Raw genomic sequence first — 15,062 nt, 5'->3', positions numbered from 1 at the left:
GATGGGGCAAATTTTGCTTGGCTTAAGCTTTACAAAATAGAATTGATCAAAAATTGAAACCAAATGAAAATGGAGACAATTTAACTAGATGGAAACAGATACTTCTAAAAAGATGAGCTTGCTGAATCTAAAAAAGTAAGAAATTTGCTGAAACTTAAAATAGAGACTAAGCTATAGTGACTTCTAATAGAGAATTCTACCAACATCCAGCAGCTAATCTACATGATAGTTGTCAATAAATACCATCAAATAGCTGTTCATGTGAACAGTAACTTGGGTATTGTTCATGTGAACAGTAACTTGGGTATTGTTCATGTGAATGATAACATGTTTGTTTTTGTAAACTTTTGCTTTGGTCCAGTTTCTTTTTCATTGAGGGACTTCCTTGTGAGATACTTCCTGAAACTAACAGCCATAGGGGACGTTATTCTTCTTGTCATTGATAAATCCATAAACAATTAAAGACACCTGAGCTACGGCCTTTTGTTCTACTTCCACAACATAAGTTCCTCCCGTACATGTAAATCTTTAATAGCTTATGCGAAAGCAAGACAAACATGCTTCTTGATTTATGTTATGCTTAAATCTAGCACTGATGAAAGTGGCAACCACTGGAAAACCCTTATTGGCTGAAGAATTTTGTATTCTCATGTTTCTCAAGCCCCTTAGTTTGATTTCAAGAAAATTCTCATATTTCAAGCCCCTTAGTTTAACTTTAAGAAACCTTTTTGACATTGTTTGCTCAATGTATGGTTCTATTGCAATTCACTTCATGGTTTGCTTTCCAGTCATGAGTTTATTATTAGCTTTTAATCTAGGAAACTTTTCCTAAATGTCATCGTCCATTGACACCTCTTTTACCAGCATTGCCGCACATAAATCTTACCTTGATCGGCATTCTACCTCCACCTGATAATCCAAGGTTGAGAGAGTCATAATTGTTTGGGGGGGGGGGGTAAACAATCTCATTTTGGTTGATGCCTTTTGTGATCATTGTAATCATAAAAATCACCATGCATTTGCATGCTAGTACCAAGCCATCCTTCCTCAACCCTCCACCTTATTTTTAGAACTTAATTTGATAAATTAAATAGAGAAAAAGTACATGAATAAGTTCATATGGTTTTGGATACTAGAGTAAGGGCCCTGGCATTACTAATATTTTTTGGATGAATAAATAATATATTAATGAAAAAGGAACACACAAGGACGGTCTTTAGGAGGAAGAAAGACCGGAAAGAAAGGTTAAGACCCCATGAGACAACAATAAGCCTGTTCCTTGGGGTATCATCAATCAGGGGATGGGGAGAAGTTACAAGCCTAGTAGAAACATAAAAATAGATGGTATTCCGAATCATATCTTTCGAGCAGGATTTGGGAGTCCATATTTGAAGATTATGCTCCCACCAAGATGATGGATATAGGCACAAAACGCGAACTTACCAACCCGATCGCAAATAAAAGAACCTGGTAAGTTTCTCAGAATCCAAGACCACTCACTAGCAAAGCCAAATGATCGCCTGGAACGGGGCCAAATGTAGGGTAGGACTTTTTCCCAGATAGGAGAAGAATTCTTTCATCATCATCATTAACCCTTGTCCTAACTGAATTCAGTCGGCTACATGGATTCTTGCCTTCCAATTAGCTTTGTTTGAGGCCATGTTAGATACAAGGCCCAAGCTATGCATATCCTTTCTCACCACTTCTCTTAAGGTTATCTTAAGTCTACCCTTGGCTCTTTTAATTCCTTCAATTTGACTTATATCACTTCTCCGTATAGGGGCATTTACAGGCTTCCACTGAAAGTGGTCAAGCCACCTCAGATGGTTTTTTCATTACTATCACTTATCAGACCAACTCCCAAACTAACTCAAATATGATTGTTCTTTATATTATCCTTCCTAGTTTTGCCACTCATCCTTTTTAGCATTCTATAAGAGAATAATTCTTTATAAGGTAAAAAAAAAAAATTCATTTATCTCAATTTTTTTCACAAGAAAAGATTTGTTCAGCCCAAAATGGGAATTGGCTGGGGTTATTAACTTATAATCTGATGATAGAGTTGATTCCGTTACTCAACGCATTTCTTTGGACAAAGACTCCATTTTTTCCCTCTTTTTGGATTGTAAATATTTCTCAGAAATCATACAGGGATGAAGCTACAAAAGTTTTGAGAATCCAAGTAAAGGTCACAGATCTTTTGAGATTTTGATAAGAGTTGCTCTTTGGAGAGCATGGTATGATGAAAGTTGTAAGCTATGTTCGTAGGGGAGTTATTGTCTCGTTGGCCTCTATGGTAGAATCAGTTGGGAAGGCTTGAGTGGGGTGGTTTACCTTGTGGCAGATGTTGGTAGTTCGAGCGTGCTTATCTCTAGCTCGTGATTGCATGGATAAAAGTTATGCCTTGGAATGGAAGACCTAGTGTAATTGAAACGATGTCTGGATTGATCAAAAGATCCTTTCAATGGTCTAGAATCCGTCTAAAATCCCTTATTTTGAATGAAGATAGATCTTGAAGAATCCCATTGAATATTTGACAATACATTCCTTACCTTGCTTTAAACCGATCCTGGCACCTCATAGCCCTACTCCAACAACTTATCTCACTTGTCTACTTCCCAATTCCCATAAAGCTTCCTTTCTTCCCTTCCTTACAAACGGTTCCAAGATATGGGGGGCTACTCAATATGTTATCCCTAATTTATAATTTCTTTCCTCTTATGATAATTATAGTAAGTCCTAATAATCTACTTAGTTTCCTTTTTCATCGCTTCTCCTTGGATCATTTTAAGCTTTCCCCTATCTCTTTTTGGATAGCTGGTATTAAATCAAATTACTCCTCCCTATTGTATCCTCCAAAGGGCTACATCAGACAACTTTCTTGTAACTCATCATCTACTAGAGCTACTCCTATATTAGGTCTAGTGTTGTTGTATTATTTGGTCGATCCTATACATTTTTCCTTTAAGTTCTAATTTACACGTTGTTCGCACAACATTCTAGATGTGCTTGTCTACCACATCCTATTTAAATTCTCCATGAACCATTATGCTCTCAATCACCACTATTTATTTTTGATTGATCCTTTAAAGGGCATGTATAATGCACAAGGCTCCGACTACAAATAATTATGATTGAGCCTAGGTACATAAAATAATAAGTTAATGATCATTGTCATAAATTTCTACTACCTCATTGTCGGTCTTAATGTAACTAAGATTATTGGGAATTACTTTACCTTCATTCTATTTGTCTTAAATCCTTTTGGTTCTAGGCTTGATCTCCATATTCCATCTTGCCTTAATCCTTGTTTTTGCTTCACCAATTAACCTAATGTTAAACACCTCTAGTAAAATTATCTATGATGAGCCCAAACATATAATAAGGTTGAGTTTATCCTTACTATAATCCAATTATAATTGGAATTCATTATCTTGACCCCCACAATTCTTATAGTGTTTATTGTACTATCATACGTATCTTGAATTATGTATATATTTGGAACATTCTCTTCCCCAGTACGTTGTAGATTAGCTCTCTTAAGGACTCGTCATTATCTTTTTCTGGGTCAGTAAAACTATAAAAGACCATGTGGAGACCATTCTTCATCCTTCAAGCTTCATTCACTGACTCAAGCATTCAACATAGAATTTTCTGCAAGTCTTCAATCACAAGTAAGTAAGAGACTCATCCCCTAACCCTAATCTTCCCTCTTCCTGTCCGCAGCCACCCCAGCCCTTCCCCCTCAGTTTCAGACCTTGTAAACCACCCCATCCCCATTGCAAATCACCCCTTTCCCTTCCCCCACTGGCCTAGCAGCTCCTACCTGCTTCCCTAACATCTGTAAGCCCTCCCCCTTTTCTCCCTGTTTCTGCAATGGCAGCAGCATTCCTCCTTGATTAACCCTCCCATTCTTCCTGTCCTAGGCACCTAACCTTGGAACACATTCCCTAAGTTATTTGCCTCATCCAACGTGTCCTACCCTAATCTGAAATTTCCCGCACTTCATCTTCTTCAATTGATGCTGCAGAAAATTTTGAGTTCTCAGAAACCCTAAAACCTTCATTCCCCAACACCCCCCCCCCCACCCACCTCTGAACATCATCTGAGCCTCTGTTTTTGCAATGACAGTTATTCAGATTTGCAAAACCAGCAACCCTGGACCTGTGCTAAACCTCAGCTGAAACCCTAGTTTTCCCCTAAATTCCTAAGTAGCTTCTGGACCAATTTCAGAAGATCCTGGATATCCAAGCCTAAAATCCGGGTTGCATCAGCAGCTGTCTTTGGAGTTTGGTATGTCAGGATGGGTCATTTGGGAGATTCAGTTTCTTGATTTTTAGGGTTCCAAGAACTCAAGTTTCAAGTTGCTAGCCTTAGGGTTTAGGATGACGGGGATTGGACGGGTGTAATTTGGCTTGAAGTTAAGGGAAGATAAGCCTTAAGAGATTGGGATAACAATTTAGATCAAAATTTTAATGGTGGGTGTCATGGGGAGTCCAGATATTAAAGAAAGAATTGGTTTGGGTTGAGAGAAGGAGACCTTTGTCTGCAACTAAAATTTGCTGCTGATCTTGTTGTTCAATGGCTGAATGTAGATCAATAAAGGTGTTGGTCGAATTATTGAATCCACAGCCACAATAAGAATCTTGGACTTGAAATACCAAGAAAGAAACTTCAACCACCTTGGACCTTAAACTCCACGGATCCCCATTTAACCACCAAGAAATCCCAATTTAGACTTCATACGCAAAGGCAGTTTTTGGCATCAATATTTCTCAATTCTTATTTAAGAAATCAATACTAACACCCACTTTTTTTCTTTTTTCTGTTTAAATTGTTTTGGTAACTATTTTCCACAATGAATTATGGAGTGAAAAATAAGTTTGGTCAGCAGATAGCTGTTATTGATTTCATAATAACTTCTAAATGGGATGCAAGCTGGTGATGGGCTTTAAAAGAGTCGATTGGAATTTGGGAGAGAAATAGGTGGGGAGCGATATGTTTTTCTAATTTGTTAGAGTATATGATGTTCTTGCCCCTTTTTTAGGTAATATGATGACATGCTCATTAAAGCTACTCTGAAAATGATTAAAAAAAAAAAAATGAATATTTTGCCCAAAATAGGTCTATCAAGGATTATGACTCGATGAGATTTTATGTGTTCTTTTATAATAGGTTTCAGAATAGATACCATACATATACAAAAGTTAAAATTTATCTGAAATGATAATGAAAATTATTACCAAAAAGACTCTAAATCACAAACTCTTAACGGAGGAAACATCAATGCCTTGCTAAGCATATATTGCATGAACTAAGCTCACCTTATCTGTAATCTTTTTGTTATACAGTCCTTACAATTATGTCTTCTTAGTTCTTATCCAAGCTTATGCTTTTTAGTATTTAGAAATTAGAAATTTCACACATTTCCATCCAGTATTTGCACCTCTTAATGTAGCATGCAGCTCTCTCTCTCTCTCTCTCTCTCTCTCTCTCTCTCTCTCTTGTTTGTATTTTATGAATAACAAATTTTGTTTAGAGGAACATATATGAATAGATTTAATGGGTACATAGTTGAACACATGCATGATGTCAGCCACCAGCAAGCAAACCCCTCAGTTAGGGTTCATGAGTGGGAGGAATGAGCTGTGCCTACAACATTGATTGGGGTTGACCAGATGATGTCTAGAGCCATGTGGATGATGTGTTAAATCAGATATGAGCAAAACCTTCAGAATGAGCTGTGCCTACAACATTGATTGGGGTTGACCAGATGATGTCTAGAGCCAAATGGATGATGTGTTAAATCAGATAATGAGCAATGTTTGAAATTTTGCTTCACTTTGCAGCCTTGGTGAAACACCGAAATTTGGTACAAAAAATTGTACGAGAGTTCGATGGTAGATTTCAATGGGTTTTTGGTGTTTTTTTTGGCTGATTTTCGGTGTCGACCCTAATTTGACGTCAATAAAACAAGAGAAGTGTTTTTTTCTTCCTTAAAACCTAACCCAAAGTAGTGTTCTTGATCGGCATGTGCCTGTTCGTATGCATGCGAAATTGGAAGTTTGCAACATGCATTTTCACAAATTATATATGGATATTATGAAAGATAACACTAATTTTTTTTTAATTAAAATGCAACAGGTAGAATTCAATATATAGCTAGAAGTGTAGAACTCAGTATTCAGGTTACAAATTACAATGAATGATGTATAATAGTGAAAGAATGCAAATAAAAACTCTAATTTTGATAAGTAGGTTGCTTACCTTGATGGGTAAGTCTTATGGATTTATAAGTAAACATGGCTGTTGTACAAGATTTGTTTACCATATTCAAATTTGAATTCAAAATTAAAAACTTGAATTCAAATTTAAAGACTTGAATCTAAAAATTGAATTCAAAAATCAAATTCAAACCATAACAGATCCGTTATGGTCTTTCATCCCCCTCAAACTCTGCATTGGCAGGTGCAAGAGCTTGTCTCTATGCTTAAAGAAAGCTTGTGATGTTAAGCCCTTAGTAAACACATCTGCAATTTGATCATTTAACCGAACAAAGTGCACTTTTATGGTGTTGTTCTGAACTAAGTTTCGGACAAAATGATAGTCAATTTCTATATGTTTTGTGCAAGCATGTAGCACTGGATTTGCAGCCATTCATGTTGCATACACATTATCACAATAAATTCCCATTCCTCTTGGAAGTTGTACTTGCAAATCACGTAAAACATAAGAAAGCCATAGTAACTCAGATGTTGTGACGGCAAGGGATTTGTACTCAGCTTCCATACTTGATCTAGATATTGTAGGTTGTTTCTTGGAAGACCATGATAATAAATTATCCCCAAGAAAAGTGCAAAACACACTAGTTGATCGGCGTGTGTCTGGACATCTTGCCCAATCTGCATCAATGTAAGCAGCTATGAAAGAAAGTTGGGTTGGTTTCAAGAGAACACCAGCACCAATAGTATGCTTGACATAACGTAAAATACGTATGCTGCTTTTAGATGATCTTTTGTGGGAGATTGCATGAACTAACACACTTGATTGACTGCATAGGAGATATTTCGTCTAGTGATCGTCAAATATTGTAAGGCTCCTACTAATTGTCTGTATGGTGTTGGATCAGGTAGGGTTTAACCTGTTGTTGATGATAACTTTGTTCCAACTGCAATTGAGGTTGTGCATGGCTTTGAAGTCTCCATTTCTGTAGACTTTAATAAATCGATGGAGTATGTACTTTGAGGGAGTAATGCAAGTGTCCCAAATCTGTCATTGCAAATTATTTGCTTAGGTTTTGAATTACTTCTTGAATTGTAGCTTCATTGGCTCCTGTCAATATTATATCATTTACATATAACAGCAATACTGTCATTGTACCTTGCGTTTTGCATGTAAACATGGAAGAATCTGCCACGCTTTGCTTGAAACCTTTGCCTTGTAGGTATGTTTTGAATCTGTGAAACCAAGCTCGTGGAGCTTGCTTGAGATCATAAATTGCTTTTTGTAGATGACAAACATGTGTTGGTTTAGATGTGGAAACAAACCCCTGTGGTTGTTCCATGTAAACATCTTCTGCTAAGTTGCCATTCAAGAAGGCATTTTCACATCAAGTTGATATACTGGCCATGACTTTGAGAGTGCAACGGTTAATACTATCCGAATGGTGGCTGGCTTTACAACTGAACTAAAGGTTTCATAAAAGTCCACTTCTACCTGCTGGTTGAACCCCTTGGCAACTAATCGTGCCTTGTATCTCTCAATGGAACCATCACTTTTTGTCTTGATCCTGTACACCCACTTACAGCCTACAATATTCATACCCTTGGAATAAGGCACCAAGTTCCAAGTCTGATTGTCTATCAGGGCTTTGTATTCTTTTTGCATTGCATCAATTCACTTTGGGTCTTTTGAGGCTGATTTGTAGGTTTTAGGTTCAGTTGGGATGTTGGAGATGGTTGTAAGAAAGGTTTGAGGTATTGGGTGTCTAATAGTGAGTAAAGAGAGAGGGGTTTTTGGTTTGGCAGAATTGGTTTTACTCTTAGCAATCATAGGATGAGATGGTTGGGGCTATGGTTGGTCTATTGTTGGTGGGGATTGATTAATATCTTGCGTTGGATTTGCCATTGATATGGCTGGTGATGATGTTGTAGGGGCTGTTTGTGATGGTTGGTTGTTTGAAATAGGTGAAGTAGAATGTGAAGTGAGTGGAGGCACATGTGGGGTGTGTGGGATGAAAATAGGTAGAGAAATAAGTTCGATTGGTGGTTTGTTTGATGATTGGTGTGATGGGGAATTTGAAAAGGAAAATTCCTTTTCTTCAAAAATAACATGTTTAGATAAATATACCTTGCCAATGTCCTTATCTAAGCATCTATAACCCTTGTGATAGAGATTGTAACCAAGAAAGACACAAGCCTTGGACTTTGGCGATAATTTGTCTTCTCTGTACGGTGTCAAGTTGGGGTAACAAAGGCAGCCAAAAACTCTCAATAAACAATAATCTGGTTTTAAGCCAAACAGTGCTTCATGGGGAGATTTTCCTTGCAATACCGGTATAGGTAACCGGTTTATTAAATAGACAGCAGCAGTAAAGGCTTCTAACCAATATTCTTTGGGCATGTGAGCTTGGAATAGAATGGATAAACTCATCTCTGTAACATGTCTGTGTTTTCTTTCTAAAACTCCATTTTGTTCTGGAGTATAAAGACATGAAGTCCTGGATACAATGCCACATTCATCAAGATAGTTTTTAAAAGCTCCCCTTGTTAACTCTAAGGCTCCATCACTTTGAAAAAATTTAATAGAAGTAGAAAGCATGTTTTCAGCCATATTTTTAAAATGCTTGAAACAATGAATTGCATCAGATTTAAATCGTAGAGGATAAAACCAAGTAAATCAACTGAAATCATCAACAAAAATAATATATGAATTGAATCCACTAATTGACAAAGTTTTAGTGGGACCCCACAAATCATAATGAATAAGCTGTAATGGTTGAGTAGTTCTACCAACTGAAATAGGAAAGGGTAATTTGTGATGTTTGCCAAGTTGGAAAGCGTCACAAATTTTATTGGATCCAAGTGTTTCAAAGAAATTAAATAAGGCACTATTTCTCAAATGAGTAAGTACTGCAGAAGAAAGATGACCAAGCCGGCGATGCCAAATATCAAAAGGAGATTTATTTCCATAAAGAGCCAAATGAGGCACAACATTGGCCGAGAAAGAATACAGTTTATCTTTAACTGGACCCTTCAGTAGAGTGATTCTTGACTCCAAATCCTTAACACAAAAATCCCATGGAAAAAATTCAACAGAACAATTATTGTCAGATGTAAGTTAAGAAATGGAAATTAAAATTCTTTGACAATTGGGGAACTATTAGTATGTCATTAAGAGATAAATAATTTGAATTTGTTTTCAAAGTTGAGGAGTCTATATGAGTTATAGGGAGTTTCTTACCATCACCAACTGAAACCTAGTCTTTTCCTTTGTAAGTGGCAGATCGCTGTAGCATCGTTGGATCAAATGACATATGGTTGGTAGCACCTGAATCCGGTATCCACTGTGCATCATTTTGTAGTGTAATGTGTTAGGTATTTTGGGTACCATGTAAGCCAACATAAAGAATGTGAGGTGGTGGATTAGGATTATTTCGATTCGGGGCTAACGGAAATAGCATCTATTGGCCGAATGACCTTGCTTAGCACATATTTGACATTTGAAGGAATTAGTATTAAAGGTGTTTTGGTTTGGTCGGTTATAGGAATTTTAAGATCTTGGAGGGCCATTTGATGAATTTCGGAAGTCAGATCTAGGTGGGTTTCGGTTGTTGGGTGAATATGAATTAATACTATTATTAGGCCGATTAAATTTAGGCTGATCTATAACAAGTAACACAGTAAGGGAATGGGAATCAATTAAGATTGATTGGGTGTTCCTATAGCCACGGCGTAACCATTGCTCATGAGTAAGTAGTTTGGCCCTTAGGTCGGTAAAGGTAACGGGTGGGGTAATATTTTTCACAGTGATGATGAAAGTGAGATAATCCGAACCAAGACCATTTAATGTATATGCTACCAAGTCAGAGTCATTTACCTTGTCATTGATTGCCGCTAAAGAATCACCTATGGACTTAATTTTGTGAAAATAGTCCGCAATTGTGCTCATTCCTTTATTGATCATCTGCAATTCATTGCGAAGATAAGTCCTTCGAGCAGTGAACTGTTGTTGAAAAAGTTGTGCAAGAGAATCCTATACATCTTTCGCTGTTTGAAGGCCAAGAATATGAGAAGAAAGAGACGGTGTGAGGGTGGCATTGATGCATACTCGAACAAAATGATCATTCTTTCTCCAAGTTTGAAATGCTGGATTCGACGTTTGAGTTCTTACAGTAGTGACAGTTTGATTTGGCATTGATCCAGTACCATCAAGATGATGCATAAGATCACAGGTAATAAAAATGGATTCTAATTGTTCTCTCCACATGAGATAATTTGTTCCATCAAAATTGACAGAAACAAGGTTGGAGAGATTGGTAATGGGGAAGGGAGTGTTAACAATGGCCATTGAAAATATAGTGTTTTGGGGAAAATAAAATCCCAAAACCTTAGCTCTGATACCATGAAAAAATGCAAAGACAAACTCTAATTTTGTTAAGTAGGTTGCTTACCTTGATTGGTAAGTCTTATGTATTTATAAATAAATATGGCGGTTGTTCAAGATTCGTTTACAATATTCAAAATTTGAATTCAAAATAAAAAACTTGAATTCAAATTTAAAATCTTGAATTCAAAACTTGAATAAAAAAATTGAATTCAAAAACTTGAATTCAAAAATCAAATTCAAACCATAACAGATCTGTTATGTTCTTTCAAATAGTAAATGAATAGGTAAGATACATCATACAAGATATTAGATGTCCACAATAACAAATATATACAATGAATGAAACCCAGCATAATCAAATAAAAGCCGTTGTGTTTGGCTGGATCCATCCTCTGAGTCATGGAGGATTATTTTGAATATTGGACATAAGCAGGCATGGTATGGATAAAGTCATCATGTAGTGTGTCATCTCCCGTCTATAGGTAGCATCATCAACATAAAGTAGTATTACTACCCTAGGAAATGTGTTATATGACCATTGATTGTAACCCGGTCGTAAAACTGGCATAACTGGTTGTGCTAGTCTCGACGAACATCCAAAGATGGAGTCCACAAGTGAACTGCACACAATAATCGCCATGCCCCGGTGGAAGGTGGGAATCTCCAAGGGTGTGGTGATCGTTTCATGTTGCCTTGTAGCTAGGCACAGCCACATGCCGCTACTCATCATATAATGTTCTCTCTTTTATTTATTTCATACTATTTTAATTCTTAGTACATGCTTTCAGTTACTTCTACACATTTCCTGTGTTTGAATAGATCTAATTGTGTGTACACAGCCTTCCTAGGTGACCTATTTTCAACCTATTTTCACTTCTCTTTGTGTCATGAGAAGGGATCAGTTTTTCGTCTTCCTCTCTAATTCTAAATGAATTCCGTCATTCCAGGCTCCTAGTTTCCTGTTCTAAGGTGCCACAAGACCCTAACCATAGAGTTGCATTTATCTGAATATTCTGGTCATCACTTGTATGGTATTCCTGGCTTAGAAAACAGAATCTTGTGGTTCTACCCTACCTAGAACCTTTCCTTCTAGGAATTTAAATGTGCTCGTCTTTTTTATGGTCCCCCATCGGCATGAGAAAAAAGCTTTTAAGTAATATTTTGGTCTCTTCTGTTGAACAACTAATTGGAAACCTTGAAACCTTGTATATAAAATGCTGACATGCAAACAACAAGGGAAATATGAGAGAGCTCCGGACCCCTCTTCTCCGATGACCCCTCTGCTCCGGTAACCTTCCATGGCCACTACTTTCCCCTCCGATGACCCCTCTGCTGAAAACCCCTCTCGCCCTTCCTCTCCCCCCATCCTACCTTCCCCCCTTTCCGCTGATAAACCTTGGAGCTCCCTCTTCTCTCATCACAAACAACCTGTAAACTCTGACCTTGACCTTACCTTCATCCCTTCCACCACAAATGATCCCATCCCAATTGCCCATTGCCCTTCTGGCTCTACTACTGACGGTATCCACCGATGGTCCTCTGCAATCCTTGGTCAGTTTCTTGGCCCCCCACCCCCTTTTGGCATCCTAAAATCTTCTTTTACCACGCAATGGAAGGCTCATGGCCTTTTGAACATCCATCTCATTGACACTGGTATTTTCCTGTTCAATTTTGACTCCCCTAATTGCCACTCCCGTGCTCTTGAAGGCTCTCCCTGGTTTGTAAGGAAAACCCCTCTTTTCCTCAAACCTTGGACCCCATCGCTTCCTTTCCGCAGGGTCGACTTCAGTTCTCTTCCCCTGTGGATCAACTTGCCTGGTCTTCCTCTTGAATTTTGGAACTTTGATTGCCTGAGTAGAATTGGATCCTCCCTTGGCAAACCTCTTCGTACTGATGCAAAAACTTTGAATATGACTCGCCTCTCTTATGCGAGGTTATGTGTCGACTTCTCCGCCTCAGAGGATCTCCCTTCTAGTGTCACTATTGTTGACGATCTTGGCCTCAAGTATAACCAAATAATTGCCTACGACTGGATTCCTTCCTGCTATGACCTCTGGTCATCTTTTGGTCATGTATCCTCTAGCTGTTCGTTTGCTCCTCTCCAACAAGTAGAGCATACAACCCCTGCCATTGCCGCTAGTGCTCCTGCAACTGCTCCTGCTGAAGATACCAAATTCCCTATTGAAACCCTCTAAAAATGAAAACCATTGATGCTCTTGAAATGGTCTCTGTTCTAGTTACTGCTGCAACGTCTGCCCCGACAAACGCTACAAATTTTACTTCTTATTGTAAGCTGAAAGTGGCCAAAAATAATGCTCCAATCACCTTCCAGTACCGTAGAAGAAGAAGAAAGAAAAAAGCTGCTACTATCTCTGCTCTGTTGACCCCTGTCTCGAACTTCGTCAAACCTACTGACGGTGACCTGTTGATAAAGTTTGCGATACCTGTCAGTTACTCTGCGGATTGAAGAAGGCGAAGCTTCTGAGATTGCTGCTCCTGTCCAAGATTTTGCTGTTTCCGCTAGACTGCCTGCAAGGTCATCTGAGGTTCCTGGTTCTCTCCCCAAAGAACTCATGCCCCTGCCTTTCCCAAAAAATGATAGCTCAACTGGCGTAACCCCTAAAGTCATGCCTTGCGATCCCTGAATTTTCCCAAATCCTATCCTAAAATCCCCAAACCTTTCCCCTCACGCAACCCCAAAACCTCTTTTACCAACACCCTCTCTCCTCCAACTAGGCCCCACCTTTTGTTCCCACTCCTGTCGCAAGCTCCCTATTTCCCTCACCTTATCGCCCAACATTCCTGGGCGCAAGCGCATCCCGAAACATTACCCCTCTTCCTTTAGGCCTTTAAAGAGTGATGGGTCTCGGCCCATTATGTCCTTAAATGTTTTTTGTAGTCCTATCTCTCCCAATGGAAACCAACCCACGTTATCCTCAGTCATTCCAGCTTTAAGGATTCGAGTTCACCTGACACCCTTTGTCCTTTGGCACAACTGAACCCCTCCCCATCTACCCTCCACCCTGAAAATTTAACTGCTTTTTCCCATCACCCAACCTCTTCATTTGAGCTCTCAACTGAACCTTCAACTCCATATTATGTTTCCTCCTTTTGACCCAAATAATTTTGAAGCTCCTTCCCATCGGGATTGCCCCTTGCGTGAGCCTCTCTCCCCCCATTTGCCTCACCATTTAGCCTTTCTTGACCCCAATTTTAATTGCTAATCCCCTCCCCCTTTATTTATATGTCAGACTTTTTTGTTTAGAATATTAGAGGTCTTAATATTGTTGCAAAATAGGTAGAAGTCAAGAAGTTCCTTTCGGATTCTAAAGCTACCTTTTGTGCCATCCTTGAGACTCATGTCCAATCTGAAAATTCCCATCGTATTGCTAATTTCTTGGCCCCATCTTGGTATTTTCTTTCCAATTATTCCCATTGCCCTAATGGTCGAATTTGGATCATTTGGGATCCTTCCTCCCTTAATATCTCCCTCATTGATTCTTCTCCTCAATTCATGCACCTATCCATCTCCCCTTCCAATGTCACTTCCCCCTTTTTCCTCACCATTGTCTATGGTTTAATCGGGCCTCCGAGAGTGCCCCTCTTTGAGACTCCATTCAGTCCTTATCCTCTTCCCTTGCGATCCATCCCTGGGGTGTTGGGGGGGGGGATTTTTATTGTTTGCTTCTCTCACAAGAGGGTGGGTGGGCATTCTCCTAATCCGATTGCTGTGGATGATTTTAATTCTTGTCTTGAGGACTCTTGTCTCACTGATCTTCATTGGTCGGGCCACTCTCTCTCTTGGCACAACCATCGTATTGGTGATGATAGAATTGCCTCTAAGCTCGACCGCTTCCTTGTCAACCATCACTGGCTCTCTGCCTTCCCGGATTCCCATGCCTCTTTCTCCTTTGCTTCCCTTTTTGACCACTTTCCCTGCCTTGTCCACCTTTTCCCTCCGACTTCATTCAGTCCTAAACCTTTTAAATTCTTTGATATGTGGACCTCTTCTTTCCTTCCCACCGTTAAGGAAGCCTGAGAAAAGCCCATCCACTGCCACTCTCTCCCCCTTATTGCTTTTGCTAGCCGGCTTAAAAACACTAAGGAAGCTCTCCGTCGATGGAACTCCCACCTTTGGAGAGATTTCCTCTAGGGTTTCTGAAAGCCGTTCAAATCTCCAGAGAATCCAAACCCTTCTCCAAAATGATCCCCTCAATCCTCAGCTTGCAGAAAATGAAAGAATTGCTTCCTTTGAATTATCTTCTTTTGTCTCCCTTGAAGAGAGCTTCCTTCAGCAAAAAGCTAGAATCAAATGGCTTAGCTTGGAGACTCAAATTCTGCTTTCTTTCATCACTCTCTTAAAGCTCGCAATAATCATAACTCCATTCCTGCTCTTCTTTCTAGCACAGGATCTTGGATTTCTGACCCTTGGAAATCAAAGCCGAGGTGGTCTC

General features: G+C 39.0%; 1 long non-coding RNA gene across 1 annotated transcript in view; it reads left to right on the top strand.

The window, feature by feature from the left end:
- The window catches only part of LOC149010178 (uncharacterized), a 38,913-nt gene that overhangs the window by 7,032 nt on the left and 16,819 nt on the right, over positions 1 to 15,062 (top strand). The window lies entirely within an intron of this gene.

Source organism: Hakea prostrata, chromosome 7, assembly GCF_041222555.1.
Source record: "Hakea prostrata isolate BN-2017 chromosome 7, UWA_Hpros_2, whole genome shotgun sequence".
Taxonomy (NCBI): domain Eukaryota; kingdom Viridiplantae; phylum Streptophyta; class Magnoliopsida; order Proteales; family Proteaceae; genus Hakea; species Hakea prostrata.
Note: the sequence above shows the minus strand (reverse complement) of the source record. Positions and strands in the feature narration are given on the sequence as shown.